General features: G+C 41.2%; 1 protein-coding gene across 2 annotated transcripts in view; it reads right to left on the bottom strand.

Moving 5' to 3' along the window:
• PPARGC1A (PPARG coactivator 1 alpha) overlaps positions 1-24,157 on the bottom strand; it is a 371,513-nt gene that overhangs the window by 131,923 nt on the left and 215,433 nt on the right. The window lies entirely within an intron of this gene.

Here is a 24,157-nt window from a genome sequence, read left to right as displayed (position 1 = left end):
TGTGGGGAAATTTCCATGAATGCAAAGGCAGCTTAAGAGTCACCTCAGAACCTGAACGGGGGAGGTAATGTTGACCATCAAAAACTTTGGATTTCCACAACACTTAGACACCTGGGCTAGAAGGACAGTATAGATGCAGGAAACCTTCAAGCTCTACATCACCAGAGTAACTCAGTTCCAAAACCACTCTTACCTACACTAAATTTAGGCTCCCAGCTCAAGAGAAAAGACGTGTTTTCTTGCAGACTCTTCATTTAGATAGCTCAGAGTAAGCTCAGTTGGAATACCAGATGGTGAGATGGACCACAGTAGAAAATGGTGTGAGATAACCTTTTTTATCCACGATGATCAATATATCAGTGGAAAAATCTGAAGAGCAAGAGGAGAGAAGATGAATACATGCCTAGCAAATTGCATTTCGAGTATTTCCACAGAAAGTTTAAGACTAAATTTGTTTTAACACCATCTATAAAATCAGGACATAAAGCAACCAGTATTTTATCACCAAGAGCATTCAAGTTTGGTTGCCCTTCAGAAATGAGGAAGATCAGGCTATAATAGCTTTATATGTGAAAACAGTCTTTGATTGACAGAATCTAATCATTTGAAGGGCAGCACACCCACATTAGGAAATCAGAATTCTCTGTTCAAGTTCTGGCTTGCAACATCTATTAGCATCTTAACATTCGCTTGTATGAGTTTTTGCTAACTGAACATATTATTATTCTGTTACTGTGGTAGAAAAATAGCGACCTTTCTTTCCAATGATAAAAATACGTGGGTATTTTTCCTGTAGTTTATATCTCTTACATTGTAGGTCATTTTTAAAGGGTTTTATTTTTTAGGTCCCACCATTTATCTTTTAATTCTGAGAAAAAGCTAGTTTGTTTAGTACTATAAGACCTTCACATAACTTTCCAGTATCAATTATTACAGCAACACGGCAACTCCCATGTGAAAGGTTTCCTGTAATGTGTTTTGTGCAGGCAAATAAACACGGGGGGAGGAAGACAAAGTACACATAACCTTCTTGCTGTCTATCTCACAAAAAGACTTAGAAGCAAAGATAATTAATTGGAAGTTTGATAATAGAAAGCAAGCCTTATGCTGGCAACCCAACATTTAGGTTCTAAAACAGCAAACAAAAAAAATCTGAATTAAAAACCATGATGAAACATGTTTTTCAAAAAGGAGTCAGGGTAGGATGCGAGTGGCACAAAATACTATAAATGAGTTTTCTGCTAAACGTGTGTTTTAGAAACATTTGCCTGGCACCAAGATAATGTGATTCTCTATACAAATAACCAGTAGCTCTGAATAGATAATGAGGACATTAGCAGGACAAACACCAAAATTCCTCCTAGTATGGTACTCTTGGTGTATTACTTCTACATATTAATATCATAAGAGTAGAAAGAACCTACATGTATACACTATCTTCTGTACACAAACAGGTGTTGAGACTGGAGAGACCACATTCCTTGTGGTGTGTTTCTGTGGTGTGCTTTGTCCTGACGTCCCCTTTGGAGCACAACTGAGTACAAACGGCCCGTCCTGGGAGAGCAAAGGATTTAGATTGACTGAACAAAAATGAGACTGTTTTCAATCCAGTGATTAACCCAGGATACCAGCCCTCCCAGGGTGACATACACTGGATTCATCAAGAATAAATCAAAGAAAGGTGAGGGCATCTGCCATAGCCCAAGATGGAGGATGCACAGAAACCTCTGGCAGAGAAGGACAGAAGAAAAAGTCACATATTTGGTTTTGAAACTGTCCCATCCTGGGACACGACGGATTTGAGGTAACAACTTGAAACTTCAGTACTGCCAAGCACACAGGTTATCTAGGAACCAGGAGCCCAAGCAACCAGGCTGGCTTTGTGGCACACATTTCACGTGCAACACGTTGCAAACTGTACCTTTTAGAACAATTATTGCCTTTTTAAGGACAATTATGTATTATGTATGATGTATAATTTATTCTGGAGGTTACTGGTTTATAAAAGAGTCGTGGGCAAACTGCCAAGTTATCGTCTGAACTGTAGTTATGAGTAATAACAAGGGTTATAATTTACATTTGTACTCTGTTTTTAAGTTAATGAGCTATCCAGTATGAAACGTAGCACTTGGCTTTTTGTTTCTGTGCTTTCTTATATTTGAGAATACCGTTTGGTCTTGTAATTTACCTCTCAGGTATGTGGCACCCTAAATACCTTTTATTAAATTGTCAGGGTAGTGACCAGTTACCTGAACAAAGAAGCCCCTATGTTCTTACCCATGGCTTCTACACACAGACCTTCACATTTGTACTTACTCTGGTGGAAGACAAAATACCACCAGGACAACAGGATTATACCTTCTTCATTCAAAAACACTAACAAGGAACAGAAAATAATTCTATGGGATATTTGCACTTCCACCTGGCCACCAGCCACCAGCACAAGGCACTTTCACCCAGAGTGCAGCTCCTCAAGTAGCACTGGGGATAAGCCACATCCAGGTATTGGAACTAATGAGAGCACAACCTTCTGGCCTAGGGTTGAGAATGCCAGTGTCCGAGCCACACTGTCACACATGCTCAGTTTTTCCCAGCTGACCAGATAGCTCATTTATATTGAAAACTTGGATTATGTTTAGAGTGGTGAGAGAAGAGATAATCCACCTGGTGAGAAGTCTTTTTCTTTTTGGTAATGGAGCATTATGGTTGAACACCAAGGAGAAGAATGAAATTAAGGAAGCAGTGAACTCAGTGACTTAGCTAAGAAGGCGATATCAGGATGTCCTGGCAAAAACAGTAAGAGACAGAATTGATGTGAAGGACAAGGACAAAAGGGCAGGAAATAGAGAAGACTGTTTTAAGAGGGCCACTTATATCTGTCACCAGAGAATAATATGTATAAATCCTGAGATGGGCTTCGGTGAATGTAAGCCTGGCAGGATCACCAAGCTAAATTTGTCCTTCATACCCATGGCACTGATAATGGTAGCCCAGTGGTGCCTCTGCTTCCCATAAGAAACTTGCAATCACTTCCCCTTCCCCAGAAAAAGTAACAAATTATTAAGTCTTTGGCACATACAAAAGAAGCAATAATTAGATGATGCCATGCCTGGATTTTTATCAGTCATCTTCCAGTCATGGTTGCTAAGTGCTACTCTGGTGCCAAGCATTAATTATCTGAAAATTAGTGCTTGGTGATGGACCAAATCTTTTCTCATCATAACTTTGTACCAGCAGCATAAAGGTATGGAGGCAATAAGCCCAAACATTAGTAAAGCAGAGTGGAAGTAAGCATGGCAGAAGTTTCACAAAGTTTTGCCAATTCACTTCCTTTTTACACCAGTATCGTGTTCCTGTCTCTGAGGCCTCACTTCATCCTCTCAACCTGAGGACTTGGCTGATCTGCCTGAGTCAGGAAAAGGGCAGCTGGGGGCTCCCACCAAGCTGAGGAGAGCCAACTGCAGAGTACAATTCTTTCCAATGAAAGACCTAGAGACACCTCTGCAAGTATCACCAACTGTCCATTGATCACCCAGGGAGCATAAAGGCTGCTCCATGGTAGGATGGACCCAGGTTTCTCAACTTCCTTTTCATACCTGCTGAAGTCATTTTCTGTAAGCTGGAAGTAAGAGCTGTGCCTCAGTCATCACTCACATTAAAGCAAGAAAGTAACTATGCTAGGAACTACCTCAGAGGAAGAGAAAGATGAAAACTGGAAGTGGAATTCATCTCTCCACTGCGACAAGGATTCTTCTCCAGTTTCTGCAGTGCCATGGCAGCCCTGTGGGCCCATGGCAAAACCAAGAGTAACACTCAGGCAGCAAGAATGGACACCCTGGGCTCACTCCTCCCTTTGTTTTATGTTTGCACAGTTCAAGAAGCTGGACGCTTTCTTCTGCAGTGTGAGTTTGTTCCAGAATAAATGTCTCTCACACAGTTACTGGATTACCCGCCACCCTTTTTGTCTAGCAAAAGCCTTAAAAGATTTGCTTGTCGCTGTTGCTACATTTCCACAGGACAATATCTTCTCTTTCTAAGCAGCCTCCTACAAGCAAAGCAGTTATTTTAGAGTCCTACAACCCAGGCATAAGAAAAGGGGAAAAGGAATTGTCTGGAGGAACTGAAGGGTCACAAAACTTCCAGAGAGAGACAAGGTCAAGGGCTTAAGGTTTAAGCACTCACTAAACAGGAATGACATCCGGAATATTTTTTCTCTACTAAGTTTTGAACTCAGACCCTAAGGCTTTGGGAGGCTTTTTCTTCTCCAGACTCTTTACCAATACTGCCCCACATGGTCAAACATCATCAAATACTCACTAGAAACCTGGAAAACACTCCCAGACTGGAATCCCAACTGTCGTAGTTCTGCGTCTCTCTCCTGGCTGGCTTGCCAATAATGTCATGGTTTGGGCCCAACACGACAACAAAGGGAACAGCCCCCCCCATGGCCGCTAACTCACCTCTGCCCCCACAACACACACACACTCTCTGGGATGAGGAGCACAAAGTTCATGGGTCAAGACAAAGGACTCCCATGGGAGAGAGTCCTCCACGAACCTCTCCTTCATGAGTCCTTCCCACTAGGTCCAGAGCTGCTCCAGCCTGGGCTTCCCACAGAGTCACGGGCTGCTTCGGGAACAAACTCCCCTGCTGCCGGGGTCTTCCAAAGCTGCGTAATCAGAGACCACTGGCAGCAAATCCACTGGCCACAAAATCCAAGTCTACTGGCCAAGTTCACCCCTCCTGGCACCTTCAGGGAATGTTCCACCACATTCCTCTATGAGTGCAGGAGGACAGCCTGCCATCTCACCATGGGTTGCAGGGAAACTTCTGCTTGGACACCTTCTTCCTCACCAAACACCAGCACCGCTCTCCCTCTACAGCTCAGCTCTTCTGCCCCCAGTGCTTTTCTGCTCAGGTGCCTTCATATGTTAATCACAGAGGCACATCTATTGTCCCTCTAATGGCTTCTTGGCTGGGTTTGGAGCAGGGGGAGCTTCTCATCTTCTTACTGGTGCTACTCCTGGGGCCCTTCCCCCGCTACCAAAAAACCCACTAAACCAAACCAGAACACCAACTCTTACGCTATGCTCAAAAAATGGTGTAGAGATGAGAGTGAGCTATCACACCCTCTGGCTTCATCACTGCCCTGGGAAATGTGGGAACTGGCCAGTCAATGCACCTTGAGGACAACTGCCTTACAGCTCAGTCCTGCTGCCTCAGGACTTATTCCTGCTCTGAGGGTGCTGCTGTGAGAATCCTCCCTCAAATTAGAGGGAAGAGGAAGAAATATGCCTGACAATACAGACATGAAAGGTGTCGTGACCAGAGCCAGTATCAGGGTAATGCACGTCTCTAAATGAACCTCCACTGCTTCAAAGGAAAGGAGTAAACTTCTACATGATGCGAAAATGAATGGAAGCTGGGAGCAGTAAGGAGAGGGAAATCATGGGGCTGAGGGAGGAGAAGGTTGCCTCTGGGTCTTGCAAACTGATGGTCTTCACTAGGACTGCAGTGGGCTACCCTTACATCAGAGGAACCCTGAAGCTACTATCATTTTTTTGGCTTAGGAAGCTCGATGTCACAAATGGCTCCTGGTGGTCCTCCCACTCCATGCTGGCTAACACTGGAGCAGCATAGAACCTTGCCTTGTATTGCTGGTGTTTACTATTAAAAGGTAATAGTAAAAGAAATACACAAATCACTTGTGTTGGTGAAAGAAAGGCTTACTAAGCTGTTAACAGGTGCTTTTCAAATACATATGTAGAAAGATTTCTAGATTAAGGCAATGAAGATAGTGGACTGGAGCACCCATCTTCAGAGGAAAGGCTGAGAGCCCTGGGTCTGTTTAGCCTGAAGAGACTGAGAGGGGATCTCATCAATGCTTATAAATATCTAAAGTGCAGGTGTCAAAGAGAAGGAGGCCAAACTCTTTTTCACTGGTGCCCAGCAAGAGGACAAGGAGTGATGAGCACAAACTAGAACACAGAAAGTTCCATCTGAACATGACAAAAAACTTCTTTACTTGGAGGTTGAGAGAGAGCTGGAGCAGGCTGCACAGAGAGGTCGTGGAATCTCCTTCTCTGAAGATACTCAAAACATGCCTGGAGGCAAACCTGTGCAACCTGCTCTTGGTGAACCTGCTTTAGCAGGGGGTTGGACCAGATGGTCGCCAGAGGTCCCTTCCAAGCCCTACCATTCTGTTATTAGAGAGAGATACATATACACATAGCTTTTGTTCCTCAGCACACAGGAAGCCAGTATTCACACACACATGTCCAATATATGATACTGCAAATGAAATACAGAAAGTGATATAAATTCCTCCTATGATAATTGCGTAGTGGAGATGCATTAGAACTGGTCTTATTCTCAGTCTATTTAGCTATAGAAGTAATGCAGTTCATTAGTCACTCATCTGTGCTACTCAAATTACAATATGGGAATTTCTGTCACTTTACATGACTCCTCTTTTGATAGTTTTAGCCGGAGCCCACAAAAATATTAATGTCATCCATTGATGCTCTTAGTTACAAAACAATTGTCCAAAATCAGTTTCAACGCCTGCCTACAACATCTGGCCATCATCACCCATGAAAGCAGGATCAGCTGCAGAGCGATGCAGCTCTCCCAGAAACTGATTTTGAACAACCACAGAACATCCTGCCAGTTTCCAGCCTAAATAATTCCATGGGATCTTGCCTTTGATCACCCAGAATGTCTGGATCAAACCCTTTGTCAAGTTCTTACATGACCCCTCTAAGTTGGCTTGGGGGTCAAAGAGAGAAGATAATTCAGAGAATGGCATTGTAACCTTACAAGGAAGCAGGTTTGGTTTCTATAATTAAGAGTACTCTCAAACTGCAGCTCAGACCTTTCCAGAAAGAAGAAACACAGCTAAGGGGTAAATACAGACTTTACATAAAGTCTGTTGTTACCACTTGAGCATTTTGCAACTGATGCTCGGCCACAGCACAGATGGTAGGAAACAGAAGTAGCTTTATAAATTACCCTGCAGGACTACCCTCTCAGAGGATGTGTCCCAAGCCCACTTAGAGCAGAGGAATGTATTAGCAAAGAAAAACATAGGAAGGTGGATGTTTTCTAAGCAATGGTTCTGGCTTAGTGACTGAAGGAAGAGCTTGCTCTCCGGAGCTCAGTGGTACCCACCAAGGGCCCTTTGCTGGTGCTGGCACTGCCCACCCACGCCAGCCAGTGTGGCAGTACCCAAATCTGTCCCTGGAGTGAGCCTGGCTGCCCATCTGCATTTGGGACAAAGACAAAACACACTGCCCCGGTCTTGCAGAGTAGCAGCTTCTTCAGCAGTACTTTTGCACTACCCTACAATTTCCTTAATTTTGATAATTCTGTGCAATTGTCTTTGAGCTGCTGTGATAAATACCTGAAATGAAACCATTTTCAGGTTCTCTCCCTCCCCATTGTGGCGCAGTTCCATATCCATGCCTCTATAGATGTAGAACAAAACAAAACTCAACAAAGTGTTTAAAATGCCAAGGGTTACTTTTTTCATATTTCTACACAGATCTTAACGCTTTGCAAGGTGTAACCAGGCTTCTCCCTCACCCTGATTTATGAAAACTTCAATTTAAAAAGAGGGGAAGGAAATCATGCCTTACGCTGCCCTTAAATGTCAGTCAACCTTAAGACTAGGGAACAGGTCTCTACTTCTCAAATGTCAGTAAGACTTCTCATAAAAAATACATGGGCGAGATGTCTGTATAGTTCACATGCCGTATGATCTCATTTTCAAATGTTTCTGATCTTTCCTTTCTTTCCCGGCTTGGTTGGCAGAATAAACCAATTCATGGTGCACTCCCATCTGCAGCTCCATCATAAAAACAGCCATGTGCTCCCTGATATCTTGATCTTTTAACACTGGGGTTTTTTTCCTCTTTCTTCCCCTCCTCCCATTTTAAACAGTACCTTCAAGTTACCTTTAACACCTCAGAAAAAAGTGCCATAAAAATAAACAAAAGACCCAGGACTAAAATTGAACATAAAAGTTGTTGCAGATACTGTTTCTCAACAACAGCCTCTCCAAACATCATAAATTGTCCAAAACCTCTTAAACCTTTGCTCTCCGTCACCCACATAGGACTGCAAAGGGAATACAGCCAAAGAACTGCAGGCTAATTGAAAAATCATTCACTTGAGATACAGTAAGTATCGTGCTCCAGTTCTATGAAAGTATACAAAAACTTGACACAAGTGGCATCCTCCACAAACTAAGCAATTGACTAATCAGCAAACTCAAAAGGAAAATAATCTGCTTTTTCCTCCACTGCACTGCTGAATTTGCATTTAATAATTCATCTGAGATGTAAAAAAAAAAAAAAAAAGAAAAAAGAAAAATCCTTCAAGATACATTGGGTGGGACTGATTCCTTCCTCCAGGACTACTGCCTCCTGAAAATAAAACTACAGTATTGACAGGTAAAGCTGGTATAAGGACCTAGGAGCTGCTATTTCTGAACTTCTATTATTCAAAGATTGTTATCACAGTTTTCCATTAGCAGAAGTAAGTAAAAGATTTGCTGTATAACTGACAATGTTATTTTGGGGGATGGGGAAAGAAGGCTCAATATTGTATGGCAAGAGGTATCCTATCGATCCTGACTTTTTTAAGATTTTCGTGCTGCTTTTTCTTGAGGATATTTAGAATCGACTTCACCTATAATTAATTTTACAGTCAGTAAGATTTTCTGGATTTTACAGGTACAATACAAATGAAAACACCTCTAGAAGCTATCATTTACCTGATATTTAAATATTCTGCACTCCCTGTCTTCCAAAATCCTATTTAGCAGGTTTACAATATCCCTCTATACTACAAAAACATGTCAGACACATTTCAAGCTCTGTCCTTCCACTGGGTTCATGATGCAGTGATGTCATGATTCCCAAAAGTCTGTTCCAGGCACTAACAGCGTTTACCTTCAAACTCTCCTTTCATGCCTCAGTAACTGGATTTTTCACTGTCACTAGTTGCCTTTGAAGCAGTAGGTGAACACACATATGCTGGGGCATGTATTTCTTTGCCCGGTATGGGCATAGTATAATCTAAGTGTAATTGCATTCAGAGAAATACATCACATTGTCTATTTTGGAATCCCTATGAAAATAACATCAGGTATATTGACATCATCTTCAGCAGATCCTTCCATTATCTCTTTTGGATGATCACAGTATGGGTCATCCTGCCTATCTACAGCAACAAGCTGCTAACACGACAAGACAAAATACCCCGTTTCTGAAGGTTCAGAATCAACTATTGACAAGGTAATCCCAGTTAAAGCTCTGCACGCTTCATGTCTTCCACTTTAAAAATATATAAAAATGTACAGCAAAACTCTAAAAAAAATCAGAAAGAAAATCTGCTTGGAAAATCTTCAGACAAAAAACATGCTCAATACAGATACAGTGCAAAGGAACAAACAAAGAAGCCGCAACTTAGAAATTATATTAAAAGCACAATTTTACATCATGAAATATCATACTGCTTTTTTTTTTCATTAGTTATTAGGTAGAGTGAGAGTCAGGAAAGGAGACGAATGAAAATGGAAAGGGGAGGGAGGAACTGGATGGATGAGGGACATGTAACACATGGTCTGGCAAGGGAGAAAAAACATTCAGATGATGGCCACATCCAAACTGCAGGACCTAGGATGAGGTTTCAGTACAGCATCAATTCAGCTCTTTCCAGGTAAATGAACAAAAAGACACAGAGCTTTTCATCTTATATGGCAAAAAGGATAGTCCCATGGCTCCCTTAAGAAAACTCTTATGCAGCTCAGATGCATTTGTTGTTTATTTAGGCAATATGAAGTTTCCCAATTAGAAGTATTTCTAGAGATTCAGCAGTTGCCAGCTCTGTAATTAGCCAAAGTGCTTGAAACAGTGCTTTCCAATCTGTGGTCTGCAGATCCCTCTTCAGTATCTATTTCAAAGGAGTTTAGTCTCATCAAAGTGAGACTACTAGTTGTGGTCCTAAGCTTTTGGTTAATACACCCAGTAGAAATATTTCATAGTAGGAATATTTCTTCTTACCTGAAGACCATCAAGGCCTAAAATTCACTCATTTATTTTGACTTGCAAATACTCAAACACATCTGTCCAAACACAGCACCTGAAATTATATTCTCAGGTCTCTGGAATTTTATTTTCTCGATAATTTCTTGCTTTTCTCCCTTCATGAGATATAATTGCACCCCCTTCTCCAGGCCATCCCCTTTTAATCGTGCCTTTGAAGATGGTGCTCTCAGAATCCAAATAATTCTCCACAGATCATAAGGATTTCACAGCACTGACTCTTGAGAACCCAGGATTCATCTGGTGGGCTAAACACCAGATGATGTATGGGGTAATAAAATTGTGTTTATTATTTTAAGTGTTGTCTGTTGAAACAAGAGAGGCCGGAGCATGTTAGGGCCTCTGAAAAAGCTGCAAAAGATGTCTACAACCAGACAGCCAAAAATACAGGCCATTTTTTAAATAACAAAGTTTAATTTTTTTGTGCACCAGTTTGCATGAGCTATGGAAGGAAAACCAGACATGTGCCATATTTAAAACTGTGTATTTGTGTATTTCCTGATAAGCAATCATCATCTTACACAGGAGAAACTCTTAGAAACAAACAAACAAACAAAAGATGCTCTGACCTCCTAGCCCTGTTCTTGCTGACCAGTGCCTTACTCCACCAAGGCGCTGAGGACACTCCATCTGAGCAGGAGACCCTTGGACTCTCAGGAAGAGCCAAAAGAAATCTGTCCCTGCTGTCTCCAGGCTGCCCAGGTCTCATACTCAGCCACTGAGACAAACATAGTCTGTATTTCTACATATTTATTTCTTCTTCTGATGTCATTATAAAAGACAAAAAAAATCAATACAATTAAATACAAATGTAAGAGAAGGAAATTACAAAATAAAATGCTAAATATTTAAATAGCTGCTGCTGGCCACTAAGATCTTTAAGGTTTTATTACTCCCAGCTCACAGTGTAAACAGATCAGTTACTTGCAAAAGACAAGTAACCGAATGGTCTTAACTTGGCAAAGCAAACTGGTAACTACAAATAAAACAACAGCAATAAAGGAATAATATCTTTATAATGCTTTCTCCTGACTCATAGTTTTTAAACTGCAGCAATTTCCAACTTGAATATTCAGACAGGAATTATATACCAAAAATTGTGGCTTATTAAGAAATCATTTTGCTTGGGCAGTCCCTTACCCCAAGTGACCTGAAGGAGTTAAACACCTCTGTGTCCCCAGCCTTCTCAGGCAAATCCTGTAATGGGCTACATGGAACACAATGCAAGGTCGGAGAAACACTGACAAATATTTGTTATGCCTAACATTTATGTACATTTATCTAATCTCCAATATAATACAGGCTGACAGTATAAACAGGCCAGTTGAAGCTAATCTGTGCATGTTCCTAGTGTATGTAAATAGCCTTTTCCTCAGTTTGTTTCCTTAAAGTATGGAGCCTGCAATTATCTCTCACAGCTACAAAGGCAATGACATGTTACTTAATACTTCTAACAATGATAAATTCAGTCCTGGTGACAAGGGAGTTCAAACCTGCCAGGCTATAAGCTGCAGCATAAAATCTTTCAGGAGACCCCAATAGAGATATTTTGTCCCACAGGCTCACTCATTTTTAACCTCTCCACTTGTTCTGTCCTGGCCCCTCTTAAAGACAGGACTCTTACCACAGTCATTCATGAAACCACTCTCTTAAGATTGTTGTTCTTCAGGTACTAAATGAGACAAATTAATTCCATTATTAGAAAGACTAAATGTGAAAACAGGGACTTGAGGAGGGGGATGGGGGGAGAAGTACAAGGCACAACTCTGCATTTCATTAACATTAAACTTCAAATAAACATCTGCGGAACTGTTGACACAGTCAATTGCACATTATCATCTTCATGTCATGGTTAGATCATTGTATTCTGGGAGTACAACAGAAATCTAACTAGAATAGGAGATTCTTAGATTAAACAGCCTTTTCCTTCTACCCCTCTTCTGATCATTTGTTATGTTTTGATGAGAATAAAATGCCACCCAGATTTTCCTGGGACATTTTTTGTCTAATCTTCTCTGTTTGACTTAGCTTGACGTGATTGTAACACCTATTTAAAATCGTCTCTCCCTTTGTCTAATACCTCAGCCTTTAACAGATGGATATTTCTCCTGCGTGTAGTTACAGGCAAAGCAGCTAAGAAAAATACAGTGCAGATGGTACAGGATGAAGCAGCAGCTGAAGTTGTGGTTCAGCAAAAACCAAGGAGGGCAAAACTATCTAGTCACGAAAGTGCTGTAAAAAAATAAAATAAAAAAGGAGGAAAGCAAGAAAGCTCCTGGGTCTAAGGTGCTAAAGACGATATGGACAAAAAAAGTACTATCTTGTACTTGAGGAGAGCTCACACTGTTGGTCCAAGCAAAGATGCAGCTAGACAGTTCTCTCGGCTACATCTATACACTGAGGTCAACCTGGGTGGCTGGTGTGAGCCCTCCAGCTTCAGGCTCACAGCCATTTTGTGTGTCTTGAAGCTTCCAGGCTGTCTGGAAGCAGATCTCATTGATTTTTGTGCCAAGACATAGTAAGACTCCTTCCCAGATGACTCTGCCAACCACAAAGCAACTTGCATGTCCCCCAGAAAAATGGTGGCAGTAGAGCTGAGGGTTTTTTGGTCCTCAGGGGACACAGATGTCCCCTACACAGCAAAGCTGGCAGCTCTGAACCTAAGCTTCAGCCACATATTCACTACACATCTGCACCTGAGCAGACTTTTCCTGTGTGGTTAGAAAGTATGTAGGCTTAATAGCAGAACAGGAGTGAGGATTAACATCCTGGGTATTAATAAACCAACTGAAGAACCAAAGGCTGCATAATATTTGCACACAACTAATTTAACACAACCAATTTGACTTATGAGGCTGGCTACTGGTTTGGTTGCAGCATTTCTATAGAAATGTTGTGATACGTGCAAATACATGTTTGATTGTCAGTTTCCTGGAGGCTTCTCATCTGTGGTCTGCTCTTTTAGATATTCACGGCCTCCTTGCTCCAAACGTGCATGCTAGTCCAAATAATATTCATGTGATTGATGTAATTTCCCAAATTAAAAGGCATCCATTCACTCTGGCATGTGTTACATCTAACTTTCACCCATGTAGGTGTCTTATTTGCTCTCCATCACACAAATTTCAGCAGCAGATAAAACTGAAAGCAATAAATAGCTAGAGATGAAGCCCTGAAGAGCTTAGGAATGACAATGTAATGTCCTGCCACGATACTGACCTTTTATTTTTCTAATGAAAACACAATAAAATGGCACTAAAAATGTGAAACGGTCATTTTAAAAGCATTTAATATCTCTGATCTCCAACACAAAATCACAGAATCATCATGGTTGGAAAGGTCCTCTGAGATCACTGAGTCCAACCATCTCTAGCTGTACCATCCAGTGTTTTGAAAATGCACTGGTAATGATCCCCAGTGCCTTTTCAACCCTTTCCCACATGGGCTCACAGCTTTCTGCCCCCTTGCGGGAATGGTAACGCTCGGTCTCACATCCCCAGTGTGCCCAGGGAACCTACGAGGCACTGATCAGAAGTCTCTCCCTGTGGCTGGGAACAACGTTCCCTCGGTGAGGTGGGAAGTTCAGCTCCATGCCCCGTGGCCATTCAATGCTAAACAGCCTTTCAGAGACTTCCCCTGAAGCCTGCCTCACTGGCACTACAGGTACGGGAAGAAACAGACTTAAGACCATCACTCATTTTATCCAAACTGCTACAAAGCCATCAGATCATGGTAACCGATTCAGCCTGGACTCACATGAAGAACCTCAAACGGAAAGTTTGTGCAGCCTGCCGCTGATCCCCATACCAACTCCAGCACTAGCTTCCAAGACCCATATTTCTTGCACAGCCACAGTTTGGGAACATGTTATGTGACTTTAATTCTTTGTTAAATCAGCTGCTGTGTGTTTACATAATCACAATAGCAGCACTATCATTATCAAGCTGAATTTCTTGTGGTACGTAGAGAATTTTATGGCTGTTTTAATAAACATTATGCTGGCTGGAACTTCTATACATAAACCATTTTTCAAGTTAAACATCCCCATTTTAAGTGCCAGACGGCTAACGAGAGGCAGGCAGACAGAAGCCTCACTACAAATCTGATTGCCATGAAGGATCCATCACCATTCACTGGAAATGCAGGTGAGAATTAATTTCAGCCTCAGAGAAAACAGGAGCATCCAGAGCTGTGCCACTAATGAGCTCTGGGCCTCTCCTGGTCACTCCTGGGTCCAGCCCCTTTCCATGTGGTGTCCGTCTGTCCCTCTGCCCCTGGCTGGCCTCCTGCAGGCAGTGAATGGCTCATCATCTGCGAAATTATTCCAGTAACAAGGCCCACTGGAAAGGGACAATGGTGGTGGAAATGCTGAAGCCATACTGCCTCCAAATCACACCAGATAAATTTAGTTTGAATATTTATTCCAATACAGAGGTAAAGCAGCAAAGAATTTCATACCTTTCTGTCATGAAGCTTTCCAGGCTTCCCTCATCATTAATTTCCAACAGCATTTAAATGTCCTTTCTTTTCCTGCTAAGTGATATTACATATAAAACTCACTTGATACTTACAGATTTATAGGTTAATGCATAATGACATTTTTTTCAAAGTTTTAGAAACCCCTTTATTATCTCTAGACTTAACCAGGCCCTTCCCAATAGAGCAGATTCATCCCGACTGCCTAATTCATTCTTCATGTTCTAGTCCAAAATTGACAAATGGAAAATAGAAGAAAGGATGGTGAAAAAAAGCCCTTCTGGACATCACTGGGAGCACTCCCTCCTGTATTAAGGCAGAAAAAAGAAAGTAAAAAAGGCAAGTGGATTTTATTCACTCTTGCAGAAAAATCCCACAAGCAGACTGCAATTTAGTACTAGAAGAGTTGTCTTCTACTGAACAATTATTGGAGACAGTCACCAGATATGGTATTTCCAAAAAGTACATTAACCCGTAAATAGAACTGGAGCAAAAAAACCCCCAATAATCCAGGTTCCAGTCATCCTCCTGAGATACAAGTAATTCTTATTTACTTTAATAGAAAGTGAGATTAAAAATCAAGAGAGTGGTATTCATATTCATGTAGGAAGAGAATCACATCCTCAGATTATACCATTAAATGCAAAAACCCAGTAAAATGCTGCGAGAAAAAAGTGTAATAGAAGAAGTATGGCATAGCATGTTGGCCTGCATTGAAAGGACGGCTTGTAAAATAAAACCAGCATGCTCAAAGATCTGATGAGCTCCTCAGCTTCTGTTCTTAGACAATCAAGGCACTGAAATGGCCATGGCAACATTTTTCCACCTCTTGCAGTCTGAAGACACCATCCTTTAAATACCAGACTGCTGTTATTGTTCACTGAGATGACTTTTTATGAATGACTGAAAAAAAGCATATCCTATGCAAGCAGATATTATGTATATGGTACTGTACTGAATTTAGAGGTCATGGGGGAAAATTTCAAAGAAGGGTCTATGCATTGGTCAGGGTACAAACATCTGGGCTAAAGCTGCAGATGTGGCCAGCACAAGTACCAAACCTCCTGCTACCAATAAAGGGAGGTGGCTACTGCTGCACAGACTCCCTTCTGCATCCCTCCTTCATCGTTCCATCACGCAGATCACAGAAATATAAATTAAATTTTTATGAAATTAGGGGGTTTAAACAAGACAGACAAAGCTCCTGGAGCAGGGCTCTGCAGGCTGCAAAGCCTCTGCTGAGACCAGCCACCCGCTGTCACAAAGATTAACCTTCCCACCACTGCCAGCCTGGAATTTGCCCACCTCTTACACATAGCAAGCCAAACAGGGGAGTCTAGCCACTTTTTGTTAACTGCCTGCAGGACTCCATCACCTTCCTAAAAAGCTGGTGCAAAATGTGGTGGGATCATATCTTGATATACCAAGGAGAATATGAGCAGCACGGAAGAAAACCACCACCTCTCCATGATACCAAATCCCACTATTACTGATGGATAATTTCTGGTAAATATTGTTAAAAGAAGGATGTTGCCTTAACAAAAAAAAAAAAAAGCCAGTGACTACCAGTTGTGTTGAATCCTGCTCTTTAAATCAAGCAACAAGCAGTTAACTGTCCCTTTTCTCGCTTTTGCTCCTACTTTTCTATTTTATTCAGTATTTTTTGTGATCAGAGGGAAAGAGAAGGCAAATCCCAAACAACAGAAACCCAAAGAACTCTGGGTTTGCAAATTGAGGAACTTAAACCTTTTATATTTTCATGAAGGAGAAAGTTTTGTCATGAATCATAATGAATTTATTTATCAGAACTATCTATCAATTTTCAGGCAGCTGTAGACTCTAAATAAAACCTGTGGGTTTCAACCTATCTAACTATAATTCAGGGTTCATCAGTGGAAAAGGCTGTGTTAAATCAGTGAGCACTAAGTACAATTCACAATAAATGACCAAAGTTTAACTGAAAAAAAACCCTCTATATATTCTTTTGCAAAAGCACCAGCACTACAATCTCAGTTTAGCGTAGCCAAGGCTTCTGGTGGGTCCTTTTGTTCCATAGTCCCTTAATAAAATGCATTCCTCACTTTACTGCATACCAGGCAAAATCTGTTTGCTGATCTTCAGTGTATTATGCAAAGCATTTGGGGAGAATGACAGGAGAGAGAGAATTGAATTTTGAGGCATTTGTTTGATCTATCGCTTTGATGATTTAGGCTGATTTATATTACGGGTTTGGATTGTGTGTGTTATGGTTTGCATTTTATACAGTATTTTTCTATGGATGGATTCTCAGCAATGTTCAATATCCTGCATCTCTCAGTAAAACACACAGATTCCAAACAAATATAAATACCAGCATTTAGCACCTGCTCTCTGGCAACCAAGTCTAGAATTTAAATAAGAATTGCGCTGTTAGAAAATCTGGCTGCATTCGAGGGCATTGACCACTTCAAAATCTGGTCTTAAGCTTGGGCTTATATGATTTTAAACATCAAATCAACATTTTGAATCCCACTCGGGGAATCAAAAAGAAGACACAGTAGTTTTCCACATGTGCCTGCTATGTGGTCTCAAGAACGGCTCTCCTAGGAACAGAAAACAAAAAGTCTTGGCCTATCTATTTTAAACAGCTAACAAATGAAGAAGGGGCATAATAATAATAATAAAAAAAATAATAAAAAAGTAATGCTTTCAGGATTGATTCTCAGACCCTCTTGCAAAGAACACTTGCATCTTATTTTTCATATTTATTTCTACAGCTTTTTCTTCTTTTCTTTTCTTGTATTCTGCTCCTTAAAAATAAGTAGGAAGCAAAATGTTCTTTTGTTCCTTAAAAATAAGTAGGAATCAAAATGTTCTTTTGGTCAAAAGCTATTGTTAGCATATATTTTACAAATCTAGACAGATGGCATGGAGGAGTCTGTTGTTCTGAAAACTGATTTAGCACATGATCACTGAGAAGAAGCATCTCCGTTCAAAAAGTGACACTTTTAAGGCAACACCAGGCTTCATTACTAAATGCCATGTTTATCTTAAGAGGTTTCCACACAGTCATATCCCAGCAGCAGTGCATCCTTCATGCTGCTAAAAGCAGCAAAATAGAGAAAAAAATGCTAATCACCTAAAAATGAGAAGCATCAGTCTCTGCAACCTAGTTCTACATGGCTTTTTGCAAAAGAAAGCAGTCACCAGAGTAAACATCTGTGATCAAACACTAATTTAGCACCAACAGAAAACTGACTTCAAATCATCTCTTTGTCATTGTAATTGATTAAAAGTCAAATGAAAATTGATAACATGATTTTCTATGTGTGAATGTGTTTGTGGCACAAACTCTCAAGAGCTCTATTGGCTTCATATATTGACTTTTTTCCAAATAAAGCTTTTTAAGAGTACATTAGTCAGACCACTAATAAACTTAAAATACAGACTAATTACTCCAACATGAGACATTCATACACTGTCAAGACCATCAAATTTTGGTGCAAATACCAAAATTCTTAGGAGATCTTTAAACCCAAGTACAGCAGAAAAATGTACAAACTATTTTATTATCACCTGAGGTTTTTGATGATGAAATAAGCTGACTGATTATCCCTTATTTTACTTTTCATTTAACACTACATAAACAATTTATTTTCCAGTCTCAATGTCACATACTAATGCTGCTAGTCTAAAGGCTTTTTTTTTAAGTGTAGGTTGCAGACGTACATATATTTTTTTTCTTTAACAGATTATTTTCTGCACCATGAAGTAAATGGCACTCTGCATCGACCACTAAGGGAATGTAGCCAACAGAGTACTAAAATGTTGTTTCACCTACTCTATGGACACTGTTTTTTTTAGTATCACATGTAAATTCAACAAAAAAGATACTCTGTCACAGAATGTTTGTTTACTTTATCATTGCATACTCCAAACTGGCCTGAAACTAGGAGCAAAAATGTCTTTTGAACTGCATTAACTCTACTAATTCAAATGTCCAGCATCTTCTCTGTTGATGGGAATATGCTGAGGTATTAGAAACAGAGACAAAAACATACTCCTAATTCATCCCTAATCCAACCATAACACAAAGAACAAAATATTTCCAAATAAACTCTTAAAAAGTAATATTTTCAAGACTTTTCACATGCCTTCACATTACAGTGAAGTTCTGTACACCACCACAGCCATGCTACTAGCCAAGGATCTATGTGTAGTTCAAGCAACAGAAACCTACAGCAGAGCATTAGCAGGTACCATCCCTCTTTGCCTCAGAAGAGGAGGAGGGACAAATAAAATCTCCAACGGCAGATTTGAATTTTGGCTGCTAGCACTGATCAGGAGAGAGAGGGGGAATCCGAGGATGAAAGGGGTCCTATACCAGATGGCAGCAGTGAAGAAATGAATACCTAGGAAACAGGAAGGAGAAATCAAACAGGAGAAGGAGTCTTGCACAGCTTTTGCGGTCAACTGGCCAAACAGAGATGTGAAAAGAGAGCTAACGTTGTGCTGCTGAGTGCAGTGGTCAGCTACAGTCTTTGAATGATGCCGTCTTTGCAGCAAGACCTAGCCTTATTTTCATCCTAAACAGATGGCATGAAATATGACTATTTGATACCAGGAAAAAAACCCCACAAACATTGCTCATCATTAACATTTTAGGGTTTTGCAGAGTTAAGGTTCCACTCAAGGCTACCTGGGTTGATGAGGCATATAGCATGAGCAGATATTCCAGCAGAACACTATCACTTATTCTCTCCTTTACTACAATGCCTACAAAAAACCTGGCAAGAGTTAAGCTGCTACTGCCACCCATCATGCTTCCTAACATGCTTATTGCTTCCCCATGTGTTCACAGCTTCCTTGTACTTCTGTATCCTTCCAACTGTTTCTTGTCTCCTCTTACTACCTGGGCAAAGACTGCCCATTGGGTCAACAGGCATTCGGCAAGGACCATAGAGGCATTCAGTCTCTGACGTACCTCGGTATGACTGCAGCCCGTATCTCCAACAAGAGTTCAAAAAGGACCTCAAAGAGACAGAGCTGAATCCCACGCAGCCCCCACCCCCTGCTGCAGTGAGTCTCCTTGGTCACTACACCAAAGCACTTTCAAAACTTGCAGCATTTCCACATTACAGGGGTGGCTTTTTGAGAAATCAGATGCAGAGGTTTTATTGTAGTACCCACATGTGTAAAATAAAGCACCAGCAGGGGGATGGTCAGGGTGTTATTTAACTTGATGCTGAATTCAATACTGGTTAGGCCTGGTTGTTTTTTCCCACCAAAGACATGCTGTCCCCAAACTGCAACATGCCACCATGTTGTCAGGAGAGAGGCAGCCTATATAGGTATGCCTTGAAGCAAACAAAAAGTAGTTAAATTTATCTGCCTTAAAGGTTGGAGCACCTGTAGCTACAAAGCATATTCCTTTACTTAGCACTTCCAAGCAGGGCAAGCTGGAATCTGAGTTTATAGTATGGCCTGGACGCTTCCTTGCTCACCTCTGCAGGCAGCTACTCTACTGTTGGGGAAGGAGTGATGCATTTCACTCCTAAGAGAGAAGCAGTAATATGATTACTGATTTTAAACAGTGATTTAACAAAACTTGATAGTAAATTTGACAGTGGTTCATCTAGATTCCACGGCAAGGTACACTTGATTATTTACTGTGTGGAGGATGGGGTCAGGGAGACCTTCCAATCAAGTCATGAGGTTCAGAGAGGGACCCCTTTCTTTCTAAACTCCTTCTCGGAACAGAGTCGAGCTGTGGTTGGATTCAATCCTAGTTCCAGACTTGGTGAAAAGCTATGTCTAAAGGATTCTATGTGCACAATCAATTCTTTGTATCACTTAACTAAGATTTGCAAAGTTCCAGTGCTTATTCCCAATTCACTTACTGAGTATCTGACACAATAAGGATTCTCTCAACCTTAAGGAATAACCTTGAGAGGCATCCCTACTCAAGGAAAGATCCTGGCATACAGTCCACTGTCTTTTCAGGAGAATCCAAGGGGCTCTTGGGCCCTTCACTGTTTGTGGGGGTAAGATGACTGACTCATAGTCATATTTGAAAACTGACCACAGATGCCAGTCCCCTCCAAACCTGGCTTGAGTAGGACATTTACCAGCACCGTGGCAAGGTGGCTGCACTGCCCACCATAGCCCTTGGCTGCTGTGTTGTTATTTGTCTCCCCTAAAATGACTGCAGGATGCAGTCGTCATGATCAGATGTATCCCATTATAACCACCACTGGTGGTTATTGCTTGAGCAGGATTCCTGGAGATAAAGGTCAGGTTGGGGAGGTGGGGAGCACACCATCAAGGTCCACATAAGTGGACAATTAATGCACAAAAGTGCATTAGTTGATTGTTTGAGTAGTAAAACTGAGTTTGTGCATGCAAATTTTATCACCTGTCTATAAAAGTGGTGCAAACCACACAGACTCTAAATCCTGTGTCCACTTTTACATTTGCACCCTTGTTTACCTTGGCTCTTAAAAATTATTATTCAGCATTTCAAGTGCAATCTGCGCTGCAGATAAGTAAATGCCTTCAAGTATATTGGAAAGAGATATTCTGAAGTTTTAACTTGTACCAGGCAGAGTCAGCATTGGGAAGATGTGCTCTATGGAAGCTGACATGTATTTAGTTGATTTTTCAAAGGGATCGGTGTATGAGAATTTAAAATGTGTATATCTAAGTTAGCAAACAGGCACAGATAATGAAGGAAAATCACTGCATTCCAAAAAGCACTCGTTCTCTACGGGTCAAATTCAAATCCACACATATGGGAAACATTCACTTGCACCAGGAGTGAATTTAGTCTTGTAACAGCGAAATGTATCTTGAGACAAAACCCTATTAAATAAGAAAAAAATATCTGTAAGTTCAATGCCCAAATGCCTCAATGCTTTTTGACATCTACATCAGTCACTATTAAAATTAAAATGTGAAATATAATGACTGATATCCACAAGACACACAAAGCTAACTATTCTAAGATGCTCGGTGACAGTGGGACACATGGGAATGAATCCAGACTAACAAGTCTCTGCCCACCGTCTTAGTGTAAATGTCAGCATGGAAGTAGAGTCTGTGAAAAAATACCTTAAACAGATTTTTTTCCCCTTTAAAAATCAATCATTAACAACTGTTTGCTAAGTCATGTTTTCTTTTCAAATGAAATAACAGTTGGACATAGCTTGCAATACACTCATTTTTAGAGGCATTAAGTCACAAAAGGAAAAAAAACAAAAAAACTCCACCCAAATTGCAGACTTAGGTAAATATCATGTACTATTTAAAAACAAACCAAACCAAAACAAAAACAAACCACAACTAGATGGACATCTCTTGAGTATTTCAAGTCACTGAACAGACAAACCATGGTAAAAGAACGAAGTAGGATTTTCCTTTGGTTTCCTCTCCTGACACTGAATGGCATTACTGACTGCAGTGGTATTATTTTCATGACAGTCATGCCTCACTGTGCAAGATAGTGCCACAGTCACTTGGACAAACCCAGCACTGCATGGACCAGGGACTTGGGAAGTTCAGTGGATGACAGCCCCAACACCAAAGCCAAGGACATCCAATCTGGTACCTGTGCAGATTTTATGTTGTCAGGAGCTTATGAAAGGACTGAAGTAAGAAGTGAAGCTGAAATATTTCAAACCACCCTGCATGCCAAGATGCCTTTCCTAGCAGAAAACCACCATGTCCAACACCTTGCAGCAGCTGCCTCTGCTCCAGAATGCAGGACAGGAGCCGAGAGGCTGCAGGGAGGTCCCCGGCATGTCCTCCATCGTCCTTCTTCTCCCCACTCACCTCTAGTCAGAGCTCTGCATCATTTAACTACAAACCACAGACATGTGCAATTCTATTAGCCAGCCTAAAGCACTGGCATTAGATAAGCTTGTGCTCTGAATCCAGTTACTAAGACACTGCCAACAAACTCAAGAGATTCGGAGCCTCTTTTCTATGCAGGTCCATTTGGCCTGGAAATAGCATACATATACACTGACTTGAGTTTAACAAAGAATGTTAATCTGGGTCAGTGAACTACCACTAATTGAATTCTAATAGATGTCACCATAATTCAAATGCTCCAGCTCTCTCAAGCAAAATGGCAGCAGACTGAAGCAGGCGATTCTACAGCACCGAGGGAGAAAAAGTCTGTCCTACAACTGCCTGGTTTCTTCCCTTTTCAGTTTTAACTACTGTTCAGTCATAATAAAAAGGTAATGAGATGATGGCTTGACAGCTCCCTCAAAAGATCCTCAAGAGCAGGTTTCAGTTTTTAAGGGTGGCACTTGCTGTCTTCAAAACTGCACAGACCTGGAGCTACTCCATACACAGGCACAGCCACAAGGATTTTGAATACAGAGCTAATATACTTTAAAAGCGTAACAGACTGTTATCCAGTCCCTCCTTCCAGAGATCACTTATTTGAAACACACCATTTTGAATTATATGTGCTCGAAGCCAGCATCCCCCTGGGAGCAGTAACCCCACACCCAATTTTTCCAGGACTTGTGGAGCCTGGAGCATGGGGATGCTGAGAAACTACACATAAGCACATCACCCAGCCACACAGAAAGAGAAGGGCTGCATTCAGAAGGAAAAGGGAGTTTATTTTAGCTGAAGTAAGCTTACTGTGATTCACACTAGCTTAGCCATGGCAAGGCTCCTTCTTAGCTCATCTAAAAGGAAGAGATTTACAGTCAACAGACCATGAGGGTGCTGGTTCGTGCCTCAGTTAAGATGGAGTGCAGAACACAAGGTGAATTTTCCACCAGCTTGCATCCTCTATAGTCACTCATCCCTGCGCAAAATGGATGCAAAACTGCTGCTGAAGAACAAAGGTGGCATTTTGCACAGTTGTGAAGAGAGACACAAGGGGTAGGCTGGTGGAAAATCCGGCACAGGGAATTCCACCTTCTAGGTACATCTGCAATAGCAGCTGGCCCCTAAGTAACAGGATGCACTGGTGATGCTCACCAAAAAATACTAAGTAACTACTGGAATCCAAATGTAAGAAGACTCCAAACTTCAGGTGTCTTTGCGTGGTTACATGGGACAGGCAGTTACACATCCAAGCTGGACCTCAAAACAATCAAATGAATGTAGGAACTTCCCCTTACCAACAGAGCACAGAAAATACTTGAGAGGTGGAGGGGAGGAAGAGAATAAATTCTACTTCTTTTTTATTTGCTGACCAGAGAAGAAACATAAAAAATGGCAAGTTCAAGAAGCAGAGGTTCAAACAGGTACTGCAAAATCTTCTCAGAAAATTCCCCTTTCTAATTCCTCTAGATTTTAGCCACGTGGTACAATGTGCCATTGCAGAGAAAAATAAAGCAGAGAAGCAAATCTGAAAAATGAACTCTCAATTTGGCCAAGCAGGCAAAAGCACTAAACCTGTATTCGGAGGGACACGCACACACAGACTGCTGCTAACAGAAATGTGTTCCTGGTAGGGCAAATGGTGCTTTAAAGAGATGCCTGAAAGGGCTCTGACTCGTTCCTAACTAGAGACACATCCATTTGATAAGACACATGTGACGCCTGGGGAATGACCTCAGTTTATG

The sequence above is a fragment of the Apus apus genome, chromosome 4 (assembly GCF_020740795.1).
Source record: "Apus apus isolate bApuApu2 chromosome 4, bApuApu2.pri.cur, whole genome shotgun sequence".
NCBI classification, from domain to species: domain Eukaryota; kingdom Metazoa; phylum Chordata; class Aves; order Apodiformes; family Apodidae; genus Apus; species Apus apus.
Note: the sequence above shows the minus strand (reverse complement) of the source record. Positions and strands in the feature narration are given on the sequence as shown.